Source organism: Cydia fagiglandana, chromosome 2 (genome assembly GCF_963556715.1).
Source record: "Cydia fagiglandana chromosome 2, ilCydFagi1.1, whole genome shotgun sequence".
Classification (NCBI taxonomy): Eukaryota; Metazoa; Arthropoda; class Insecta; order Lepidoptera; family Tortricidae; genus Cydia; species Cydia fagiglandana.
Genome location: NC_085933.1, coordinates 6,990,161 through 7,003,810, shown reverse-complemented (window position 1 = coordinate 7,003,810; position 13,650 = coordinate 6,990,161). Strand labels below are relative to the sequence as shown.

General features: G+C 35.0%; 1 protein-coding gene across 1 annotated transcript in view; it reads left to right on the top strand.

Moving 5' to 3' along the window:
• LOC134674854 (homeotic protein ultrabithorax) overlaps positions 1-13,650 on the top strand; it is a 133,853-nt gene that overhangs the window by 86,151 nt on the left and 34,052 nt on the right. The gene's annotated exons all lie outside the window — the stretch shown is intronic.

The window sequence follows — 13,650 nt, the reverse complement described above, 5'->3', positions numbered from 1 at the left end:
AGCCAAATAGACTAATAAATAAATAGTAATGATAACCTAAATATCAAACCACTACTATTTTCAGTTTTATAAGCTTTTTTCAATAGGTACTTTTAGAAGGTACCTAATAAAAATACAAACAACTTGTTTTAAAAAATAACCTCAAAACATGTTCAACAAAAAATTTAAACTACAAAATATTTGAACCTAACAATAATTCAAATATTTTCTAATTCAATACCTAGCACTGATTTTTAAAGTAATTTTCTAAATAATATATTCATAAATATTGAATGTTTTCTACAATAAAGCATCCCACGACCCGAACTTAGCTTGGGGCTCCTTCGAGCGGCGTCCTTTCAATAACATCACCAATTTCGCGTAAAAACGCCAAAATTTTGATAACCATAACTAAAACACACACCTACGCACATATTTCACTCAATTAATATTCGGAAAACATTTAAAAACAAGGAAAAATCACGCAAAACAATACCGAAAACATCAGCGTCTCTACTTTCGCATTAGTTCGTCCAGGTGGCAGCTCTGGCGCTCTGTTCAATATGGCGATGGCTCGGCGCGCGCTTATTGGCTAGCGCTCGTCTGCCGTGAAGTTGCCTCGGAGGGCACGAGCGAGATAAATTTATGTAATGTTTTGGCGCCGATGAAAGACGGAAGATGTGTTGTTAGGAAATACATTCGTATGCCGTCGGCGTTCGGACCGGTATCGTCAGAGGCGTTTACGAAGTGCGTATGTGTTTGTGAGTTCGTATATGCGAGCAGGTAGCGCTACCCATTTATACTGATGGATTGAAACTGTTCCTTTTGTAAATTTTATAATTTATGTTTTAATTTTTACTGAGTATTGTTTTGAATACTAATGATTGTTTTGTTTTGTTTTAGGTAAGGGAGTATTTATATGTAAAATTGGTAACGTAATATCCAGTACCTATATTGGTAAGTATTTACTTGCTTAATATGAAAAAAAAAATGCGGTTAGGAATTTTAAAGGTGGTAAAACTTGAATGCCTATTGTACCTAAATAAAAAAATGGGTTTTAATTAGATATAGGGACGTACCTACATATATGATACATTATAGATACTTAGTGTAATTTTTCAGAAATAAAATACATACCTACGTATAGTTAGTAAATAATCCAAATAAAATCCATAAATTAGTACATTCTATACATTCTGCATGTGTATATGTATAAATGTAACTTTTGTAAGTTATGGTAAGTACCTACTTATAGTACTCATGGTAAGTACCTATAGTAGACACATTGTGTTTGTTAACATTTTCATATTATCGTAATTTGTCAACAAGCGTAGACGAAAACGCACATAAAACAAATAAAATGGATACTTAGGGATATTCTAAAGCTAGGGCCACACCCGCACATCGTGAAGCGGAGAGCGGGCGGAGGCAACAATATGTCTACAAGGAAACGGTCAAGCGTGAGAGCGGCTCACAAATAAACGTTCCGTTGATTAGGTAAATAAGAAAAATAAAGAACTTGATTATTATTTATTTAATTTTAAGTAAAATTAGATATTTTCTACCTATATCTAAAGAAAGCAGGGTGCCAGAATAGTGGGATGTTGTGCAAATAGCACCTAACAACTCCCCTCTGTCGACTTTGTTCCCTTGGGTGTCATATGAGACCACTAAGCATTTGTGTTTAAATGAGATGGCAAATGGCTTATTGTAAATGTAGGTACACACCTACCTACATATACATACCTACCATACCACTGTGTGTGCTCACTGTCTACTGAATTAACCTATACGTGTGTCCAAAATATACCTTTAAATACATTATGTAACTCCTTAGTACTTAAATGTGAAGGAAGATGAAAATTATGTAGGTACAAAACATATTCTATTATAATTTATGTGATGATAGGACGAAAACTATGCAAGTGAACCGTATGTAATTAACGCCTCTCCAAACTTGCAACTCAGACGATAATGGTAGGTAAGTACCTAAGCCTTCCGTTCTACCCGCTCGCCAACCAACCCTGAAACTGAATAAGCAGGGCTCTGCGCGAACCCAATGGGCTAAGATAAATTTATTTTGTCGTGTAACTAGCAATAAATATGCTAATTCGGCTCTATAGCGTCCGTATGTCGCCGAAGCTGAAAGAGTGAAAAAGATATCACAAAATTGCAGTACGTATTGCTAGCTCTCTTCCGTCAATCGGCGAGACAAGGCAAAGTTAACCCTGTTACTTTATAGGCAGAGTCGTATTTTTTTCGATTAGTTTGTTAAAGTTACGGCCTTGTTGTAGGTTGGGTAGTTTTATCGACCTACGGCAACTACTAACCCAATAAATTTTGGTGTTTCGCTCAGTGAATCCGCTCGCTGAACGAATGCATCGTCCCAGATTTGGATATATGGCGTTTGACTGAAAACGATTTATGCATTGTAGTTATGGTCCGTCCAATGTTTATAGGAACAATGTTGGTGTAGGTTTTATTACTTGTGTAAAGGACCGAAGGAAAACTCTGACAAAAAAGAGTAGAAATTAAAAAGTGGCAATACTGTAGTGTCCTCCCATTTTGACGACACTACAGTATTGCCACTTTTGAATTCTACCATTTTTTGTCAGACTATATGTTTCGTTTAAAATGTTAAAACTGAGCATTTATTATGTCTAAAACTGGAAGTAACATGTAGTGAATTAAATATCAGTTCTTTCAGAAAGTACTTACTTTCAATTAAATAAAATCAATACCAATATTGTTTCTAATATCAGTTATAACATCAAAATTAAATTATGTTCACTATAAACATTGATATTAGTTCGACAGACCTTTGAATTGAACAATAAATTAATATTAGAACTTAATCTGCAAAATGAACGTTGGTATTTAAAATAATTTAATTGATGAGCAAACCTTAATTAACTTGTAGCTCAGCGCTCCGAGGCTCCGAAAGAAGCCATCTGCATTTTGATATTCAAATTATTTTCCAAACGTGTTCTCGTTCGACTATATGAAGACATTAACAAAATCGTGGCATCACGCTCGCTCCTGCGCACCAATAATAAGAGAGAACAGTAACCCTTCACTTTGAATTCCTAAAGGGGAATAACAAACGGACTCACATGGACCCAAATAAAGCGAACAAAAAAAAATCACATCACAAAAGTTTGCCTAAACTAACCTCGTTAAGAGATTTCTGGATAAAGAAATACCGTTTTTAGTAGCGTCATGATGGTCCGACCGATCGGATAGCTTGTCTGTGCAGTAACTGAGTTTTTTGAAGTGCAATGTTAGTTTTTTAGATCCTATAGTGACGGGGCGGCAAAAAGTGTAAAGAGAGAGTTTGTTTTGTTGCAGTTGGACAAAACGCGTTATTGTTGGGGAGAGAGTTGCAATTGTTAAAAAAGGGATTTTTGCACCTTCACAGGCCTATCGTGTACACTTACTTTTAGTTTGCTTTAGAAAAAGTGTGTCAGTGAAGTGATCTCCGCTTTTAGTGCAAACTGCATATATTATTTACCTTGGTAAGTTATGTACCTATCAAATATGTGTTCTTGTGTCTCCTTACAATAAGTACCTACACTGTTGAAGAGATTAAAGAAAGAAAAATGCTTGACTTAGAAGTTTGTGTGCAGTTATTAAGTTTATATTGAAGCTAGATAAGTCGCGAAGCGCATTAAATATATACCTACTTAACTTATTACTACTTAATGGTAATCCCGTAGTAGTAACCCAATCTAGCTTTACTACAGTAAATATATACTTCAACATGAATTTAGGTTCAAAAACATAATATTCAGGTAGGCCCATAAATAAACTTTGCGATAAGGCAACAGTGGCGGCCGGATGATGAAAGCGAATTGTCTCCGGAAAAATTAATATGGACGTCACCCGTTTGAAAATTTAATCTCACAGCCGTGTAGGGAGCACCGGTACAAATTAACTGTGTTAGCGAATTTTTTTATTGACTTATTGTTTTGCGCAATTTTGTCCAGGAATTTATGTCGCGCGGACTCAATGTGCAGTTTTGACTTAGTTTGTGTGGAATATTTTGAGTAAATAACACTATATCTATTTGCTGTAGCATTTCAACTAGGTATGTATCTTGTTTCATGGCATTCAAATATGAAGTAAATAAATAGGTACATATCTTATAAAAATAGGTACACAAATATATTAAATACTATCCAGATTTTTTCGCCTTTAACTTAATGTAACCTTTATGTATCTAGGTTTTTAGGTAAAAGTTGGTTTTTATACATACTTTCTATTATATGAGTACAATTTAAATGATACGAAGGGGCTGTCCATAAATTACGTCATCAATTTTTGACGATTTTCGACCCCCCCCCCTATAATCATCCAAAAATCATGCTTCAAATGACCCCATTTCCTCCTACTTCATGCTACCGTTATCCGATGTCCAGACCCCCCCCCCCCCCTAATTTGAAATGACGTAATTTATGAATAGCCCCAAACAAGCATTACGTTCTCGCTTGTCTCTTCCATGTACTAACTACACCGGTTTATTTACATAGAGATGTAACCTCAAAAGTGTCAGCTTAATCCACCGTAGTCCATTATCTAGTGGTCCAAGAACAACAGGCCGTATTGGACGTCTTTACGCACATGCAGACAATGGGCACGCTTAATTAAACTAGCGGAGCGAGGCGAAACGTAAGCGTTAAATTTATATCCCTGCAGTAAAGTGCGCGGCGGGCGCGCGTCGTAAGTTGCAGGCGATGCCGCGCGGAGCCTTGCTAATGCCTCGGGAGGCAAGAAACGCTCAAAGCGACGTTCGACGGCAAATTTAGCAACGACGTACGCATACCACTGCGAAAAACGTTTGTATGACGACGGGCCACGCTGCCAGCTTCTTAGCGAAATCGGCCTTTCGGATACGTTGACGCGAAGCCTCCTAATACCAATCGAGACATCCATTTTGATTGTCCGGGATGCTGAATGAGACAGGATAAAGACCTACCTTAAATAGATAAGTAAAGGGTTTTAAACCCCTCCCTAATGACAGGAGGTGGCGTTCATATTATTTTGGATATGGCAAGTCTGAACAAAATACGAAAAAATCATGTAAGTAATAGTTTTTAAACAAAAATCCGCCATCCGCCTTTGAATCACACCATGCAGTTTTCGCTGTAGAAAAACTTGTCTTAGTTGAATGCAGAGTATTATATACAATTATAATTAACAGTTCCTTTACGGGAGAAAAATATATGCGAGTATTTAATTAGAATTGTTAACATTGAATATTGTGATACCTCCACGGTTGCAACTTTGTTCCTACATTATTCAGTACGTTTACTAGTCAGTCAATCAATAATTTATTATATACTTATTACATTTATATACCTTCTTGTAAGTATATTGATTATACCTGAAAAAGGATTAAAATGGAAGACGTGATTGATGATATTATTAAATTATTTTTATACTTCATATCCCGACTTTAAGAAACCGATCGTATATTTCTTTTGCTCAAAAATTATATTTTTATATGATAAATTAGCATATGATTTTTAAAAGGTTTTACTTGCAAAATTACATATCAGTCGAGTAGGTAGGTAGGTAGACAGAATTGACTGCAGTAAAAAGATTGCTTATTTTTTTATACGTACCTACCTATACCATTAGCATAAACCTACCTACATAAGGTACCTAAGTACCTCAATTTTTATCCAACTTTCAAACACAGATATACCTAACAGTAGTGGATGACTTGGATGGGTTTTATTTAAAGCCTATGGAGTAATCTAAGTGATGCTTGCCGACATTTTTTCCACTCCATTGATTTTTCTAGTATTGATCGCATACATTTTTTCTAGTGTTAGCAATGATATAATTAGCTCTAATAGCTGACATTTAAATAGCAAAGTGGTTGATTAAAGGTTAGATATAACAGAGTTATACTTATGTCAGTTTCACACTATGTAGCCAGCAATGCGTATTAAATTAGTTACCTAGGTACTTATACCTATGTAAGTAGATGTTAGAAAGCAATACAATGGAACATCTTATTGACGACCGGTCTGGCCTAGTGGGTACCTAGTGACCCTGCCTGCGAAGCCGATGAGTGGGTTCGAATCCCAGTAAGGGCATTTATTTGTATGATGATACAGATATTTGTTCCTGAGTCATGGGTGTTTCCTATGTATTTAAGTATTTGTATATTATATATATCGTTGTCTGAGTACCCACAACACAAGCCTTCTTGAGCTTACTGTGGGACTTAGTCAATCTGTGTAAGAATGTCCTATAATATTTATTTATTTATTTATTTATTATTTATACAAGAACAAGGAGATAATGTAATATTTGTAACGCTCTTTAACAGCGGATGTATAAACTTAGATGAAAGATGATGATATAGGTTACTAGAATTTTAGAGTAGATAAGATATACAGTTTGTAACTGAACGAAAAGCAATTACTCAAATCCGTTAATGTTTAGGTCAGAATACTGAGCAACCCCGAAAACACCGAAAAATAATTGGAAGTTTCATAAATTTTGCTGGTTTGATGTTGAAATTTCCCATGGTAGAGTCAATTTTTTTTTCGCGATTTCAGGGTTGGTCTCATAGTAAAAGTTGCTCAGTATGAACTAAAAATTAACGGGTTTGAGTAAGTAATTGCTTTTCGTTCAGTTACATACTGTGTATTTCATGCTTCTTAAATACATAAGTATCATTTTTTTTTACTTCACGTCATGCCTAAGTATTTTGATCAGTTAAAACGCTTTCATAAATTAGCCTTTTATACAAACCAATCAGTGGTCCCACACTCCCGACACTATGTCCCTAATGAAAAGCCTGTAAATTTTGATGCTAAATATCCCAAACTACGTTCCAATTCACATCAGTTTATTAATCCCAGAGGTCCAAACAGTGGCCAGTTCAAGTTTACCATCTTGATTTCCCTACAGCCAAATTTGAAAGCAAATAAACATACAATACTAGAGAATGGCTACGTATATGTATTGTGTTATTGTTTCTAATGCAATTCGGACTGTCTTAATTGGATTCTTGTTTTGCATATTGATGACAATTTCAAATGATAAAATACCTAATTCTAGTTTTAATAGTTAAAAGCATATAATAATAAATAAAATGTTTATCACTACTAAGCATTTATTTATTGTACCTACCTCGGTAAATAAACTAAATTAGATATACCTATAGCAAAAATATGGGATCGGAGGTAAACAAACTTACATATAGGTATTTACTTAAGCTCTAGTGCCTATGTACATTATATATCTACAAGTCAGCAGCAGCAGTTTTGTTTTTATTTATTCTCACTCATATACCTACTGTATTTACTTAGTTGCCTAACCCAGGTTTTGAGAATAGGTATACGTTCGTAGGCAGTAGGCATTTCAGAAACTAGTATTTGTGTCTTTTTTTGTTTTTGAAAAAATATAATATAATTATCGTCTTTATCATAGTTGAACTGAGTGGCTTATTTATAAACAGTCATACATATCTACTAACATATCTTTCTAATAATATGTAACAATAACGATTGAAATATCCGCCAAAGAAAATCGTGGCCAATTCCACCTCCCCATATGTTTTCTTATATTTTAATTCCACTGTAAATTGGACAAACGCTAGCCAAATGCCGGTAGATCCTTCCATTCTCCCCTCCTTAATTAAGTCCATACTGGGCATAGGTAACAATGGGCAAGCGATGCGCGCCAAGATATTCAAATATGTCTACGCCGGTATTATATCGCTATTTATTTTATCGGAATACGATTTCAGGCAAAGTTAAATTGGACTGTGACAATTGTTTTATAAGGTGCATGGTCTTTATAAGATTTCAGTCTGATTTGCAGAATGTTTAAATGAACACTGTACTTTAAGGGGTGAGAACAAATACAAGAATCTGACCAAGGTAAGAACGCATAACTATATATATCCCTATAAACTCCATACTTGTCGTAGTACTTGGCATGAAAACTTAGCGTTGTCCGACTCTGTAATACCTGTATAAGACGAACTACAGAAAAAATATAAACAGATAAAAATCAGAAGATTTGTTTAGGTCTGAATTAGGAAATTTTCACCCGTGCTTTTTTATACGTGTATTTATCTAAAAAGATATATGGAAAAGAAACCCTACAGCTACACAAAGGAATGTATCGCCAGTTACTATTTAAACTTAACTGACAATGAATTTATGTAGGTATTATGAGAATACACTGAACAATATGTACCTACTACGTACATATTGTTCATATTGTATAATAAAATGGTCATTCTTAACATTCGATTTTGGACACAAAACTCGTTAAAACTTTAAGTGATGATAACAAATAGGTAGGTTATAAGTAGGAACTTTATATATTCGTAGGTACTACAGAAAAACTTTAGAGTCCAGAATTGTTTTTAGGTCCGTATTAGGAGATTTCTCCTATTTAGGTACTTACCTATAGAGATAAATTCAATAGAAATGCATCGCCATTTAATATTATTTCGAATTATGTATCATGACTTGAGAACATACTTAAAGGGGTAGGTTTCTTATTGTATGGTTACTCTTTACATTAGTTTTTGGACACAAGAATCATTAAACACACCTTGTTTTTCACACCTGTCATCAGATCATTATTTTCACCCAATAAGGTTATATAAAAATCACCAATTTATTCTATCTCCTTATTAAGTGTCCGTCACCCACTTGAACCCCGGACGCTGGTGGCAGCTATTTTTTACCGAGCTCGAAATAGTAAGCTTTTAAAATTTTAAATTATGAACTACTGAAGTGCGGGGGACCGTTAAGGAAACGGCCTGATAATTGAAAACTGCACTCTGTGTTTGACGCATGTATGGTGTATGAGATACATTTTTAAGATAAACTTAAAAGGAAGACAATTTAACTCTAGATCGAACAAAGTTTACTTCACATTATTTACTTCACAAAACATTTCATTTAACTAGCAAAGTAAACCAAGCTGTTTCCTCTTGGAGTATTGGAAAATTTAACACAAGTTGATTTAAAATCATTCATCAAATTGGTCGAAGACATATAGGTACGATCAAGGAATTTAGTTTCTGTATCATTTCGTACCTTGTCACAGTATGAAATTCCTAGCTGTTTTAGTGCAGGTGGCCCAAAAGTAGGTATACCTACTTAAAATTTTATTACAACGTATACGTTGTAATAAAATTTTTGGTATATCTTACACGTCTTTTACAAAATCTCATAATAATTAAAATTACACTCATTTAACTAAAACAAAACCCAATACCAAATGGTCGTACATGGATAAATATATTAGGTGTATCATAATATACGTGCGTACGACGTAAAGTGTGCCAATATATTATATAGGTATATAATATTTAGATACAGTCAGCCAAGAAAGTGGTCTACCACTTTTCGACTATATCATCTGATTGATAGAGTCGAAAAGTGGTAGACCACTTTCTTGGCTGACCGTACCACTCATATCAGCCTGGTACCTAGTTGTTATTCAGTTGGTAGTTAAGGTGGCCAATCTAAAAGCGATCGCTTTAACATGACCCGTTTAAAATAGCGACAACCTGCTGCCAAACCAAAATAAACCATACTACCTTGTCATAAATTGCTTTTTTACATTAAACTATAATAAAACAATATCAACCAACCCCTAGCCGGTTCATGTTTCGTAGAAGTAACTGTCGAGAATAATAACTGTTTGCGTCCTAGAATGCCAAAGGTTCTCTATTAATATAGAAATGTGGCTACGCGGGTAGACCTTGGCACTCAAACTGGCTGGATAAAGTCGTCCAGCTAGTGATATGAAGATATGATCGTTTCGACAAGCTTTCATGGTTAACGAAACATTACCATATGTTATGAGGATGTAGGTAGGTACTGATAAAATTCATGCATCAATAAGTTTAAGTCAAAATATGTAACAAATTTAAAATGTGGTGATGTGGTATCGTATCTGATAGTGAATGATAGGTATATTCTGTTTAGTATTGATTTATAAAAATAAGTACCTATCAGTGTAGGTATATGAGCAGTTACATATGCACCTAATAATACTGTAAAAAACATATATATTATGTACATCATAGGATCAATTATATACTTGTAACTAGATTTGTTACATTAGATAAATATTTACATTTTAGGCCAAGCAATAAGAAGTTATAGAGGGAAATGCTAGGAACACAATTTTTGACTACGTAACTTTGTTTGGACTAGTTAGGCGGTGAACATATCAAAAGTCCCCGGCTGTAGCCCCGGTGCTGGGGGGTAGGGGGGGTAAGAAAGTCGAATTTTTCGGTTTTTCATTGATATCTTGGAAACTTTGCGTCTTAGCGACATGACTACTAAGACAAACCAAAAGCTGATAAAATTAGTTACAAGTTTTATTAAGTTTTACCATATCTTGAATAGTTTTTGAGATATCCGCTCTTGAAAGTTTATTTAGGGCTTTCAATTTTATCTTGATATCTACATTAGTGAAGCTGGTAGGTCGTGTTTGGTATCATTTTCGTATAAATCGGGGGTGCTGAATTCATTTTTGGTATCACATTGACACCTTTCCTAAGAAAAAACATATAAACTTTAAACAAATACCTTTTTTTTTTAATTCCTCTTCACGCTTAAACCGCTCAACGGATTTAATTGAAATTTGGTATACAGATATTTCGAGTCCCAAGACAGGACATAAGATACTTTTTATCTCAATAATCATCCTTTAAAGTTGTGAAATGGAGTATGGGGGGAATTCAACTTCGTCGACGAAACTGAATTCCTGAGGTTAATACTGCTTAAGGTAAGGTTTGAAGTCATATTTTGTATCACTTTCATCTAAATCACAGATGTATACCATCCTAAATTTCATCTAAACCGGTTCAGCAGTTATTGACTCCCCATACAAATTTCCACCCCACTTTTCACACCCTCAAAAGATGCTTTTGGTTATTAAAACCATCCTATGTCCTGTGTCGAGACTGAAACTATTTCTATACCAAATTTCAACGAAATTGGTTCAGCAGTTTAAGCGTGAAGAGGGATTTAAAAAAATATTTTTTTTTTAATTTTGGTTTTACTTCGTAATAGTGTCAATGTGATACCTTAAATGAATTCAGCACCCCCGATTTATACGAAAATGATACCAAACATGGCCTAACAGCTTCACTGACGTAGATATCAAGATAAAATTAAAATCCCTAAATAAACTTTCAAGAGCGGGTATCTCAAAAACTATTCATGATATCGAAAAACTTGACTGGATAAAACTTGTAACTAATTTTATCAGCTTTTGGTTTGTCTTAGTAGTCATGTCGCTAAGACGCAAAGTTTCCAAGATATCAATGAAAAACCGAAAAATTCGACTTTCTTACCCCCCTCTACCCCCCAGCACCGGGGCTACAGCCGGGGACTTTTGATATGTTCACCTCCTAACTAGTCCAAACAAAGTTACGGAGTCAAAAATTGTGTTCCTAGCATTTCCCTCTACAACGTTTTTTGAGGATTCATTTCCTGACCTATTTGTATTTTTAAGCACGTCATGACTTATAGCTATCTAAAAACTAGCTAACAGCGAAAATTTAATTTTTCTTAATGTCCAAGAACAGATAGTGTGTGAACGAAACTAATATAAACAGTTTCGTAACGACAGATGCATTTGATAAATATAAAAAATATATAAACGTTACATGACTCTTGATTAATACTTTAAAGGAAACTTGGAGCGAACTAGGCGGTCGGCAATAATGCCTTGTAGAGCTGTTGGTATCATGGAAAATATCTACGCCGGAGATCGTTTGTTACTACAACGCTTTTGAAATGAACGATGAGGTTTAGATGTGCCATTTGTAACCTTTGAGACAGCTTGTACTTACGTATAAAAATCATTAGTTATTTTGTTTTAGTTTGCAACAAGTAGAAATTTATGAGCTGAAATGTACATATAGGATATGGAATAAGTTCTATTTCTTGTATCTTAAGTATAAGACATAAAAACGTAAGCCTACGAGTATGTGCATCATTAGTGGTGAATGAGCAATGTGAGACTACCTTTCTCAGCTATCCAACATATAAGTTATCTTTACCGTACCCGGAAAATAAATCATATGTCCATAGGCCATCATGAAATCTATTATCACGATAATCTCCTAACTTCCTACTTTCAAATCAAACCCACGATCTCGAAAGGTTAGGAATGTCAATAAAATACACGGAGTGGCTTGCAAGTAAACCAATATTTGAATTTCCACGTCCATAAGTATAAAATAGAAAGGCCTTTAGCAGGTGACGACCTGATCGGGCAAAGAAATACTCCAGTTTTACATATGGCCGAGGTAAAAGTACGATACTCTCAGGGCTCGCCGCATAAATTGGCCCGTTCGTGATGCAGCACCTCGTTGAATATGTATAGGTGCGCTCCCTTCCGTACTTCTCATTTTACTAATAGATTTCTCTCTGATTAAATTTGTATACGTTTTATTCATACGAGGCCACTATTGTTAGCTGCCGGCCACTTAAATCACCCGCTACGGCCTCGAGGATATTTTGTTTCGTTCAAATGTTTGTTTTACTTGCAAAAATACATGCCTTTACTGTGCTCTGCTCTGATAAATATTTAAGGGTTCTGTTTAATAGAAGCTGTTCTATCGACACGACTATCGCTTCGCCCTTTCGTTCCTTCATTAAAATAATGGCCTTATGAAATGGAGTTTTATGCTTGCGCTCTACACTCAAAACAAACATGAGAGCTGAGAGTGTCTAAATATTGACAATATGATAATATATTGCTTATTTCAATTTATCTCTCAATAATAATACAATATCTAGAAGCCGTAACCCTTTGGCATTTGGCGTATAGACGGACGCACGATGTATCAGATATTTATAATGGCTTTATTAAGACAGGCCATCGGTGAGCTCACGCCCGCTTATTATTATAATTTAGACGATTGCCCAAAGCCCCAGAGGTAGAATTAAGACATGATAATCTTGTATAGATGTACATCTATCGGTTTCCAATGTTTATTAATTATTAAACGACTAATGGGTTTCATTTCAAGTTTGAACGTTTTATCTTGCGTGCGTTTGCAAAATAGCACGATACTGGTTAAAATACAATATATATATATTTTATGTCGTGGTAGCGAAGTGTTTCATAATGGTGTAAAAAGTTTTAAAGGCGCTCGCATTTGCATAGTGGCTTTGTCAAAAACGTTTCAAGACTGCCGGTTAGCAAAGCATTTCTAGTAAGAAAGCTTGATAAGGTGGGGGCTACAAATCAAAGCAGTATTTGGTATGCAAAAATGCGAGTGAAGATTCCGTGACGAGCGGCCATGGCGGGGCCTTCATGTTTATAATGTGTTTATACTTTTTGTGGGTCCTTATACACGTGAGCTTTCCACAAATAATGAGGGTGAAATTAAATTACACTTTACATATATACACAGAACCCTCGTTTGACTAAGAGGGTATCACTTGAATGATCGGTTAATGGTTAGGTATCTGTGCTTAGTTTTTGGGTAGCACCGATTAACTATTATGTATACCTACTGGTCTAAAATTCGAGAAACGTATGTACGACCAGTCAACTAAAAAATATTTGATCAATAAAACAGAGAAAAAAAGTCTTAATGTTCACTCGTTAATATTAAGCTTGAAAACATGCACCTTAACATAGTACCTAATGCGACGC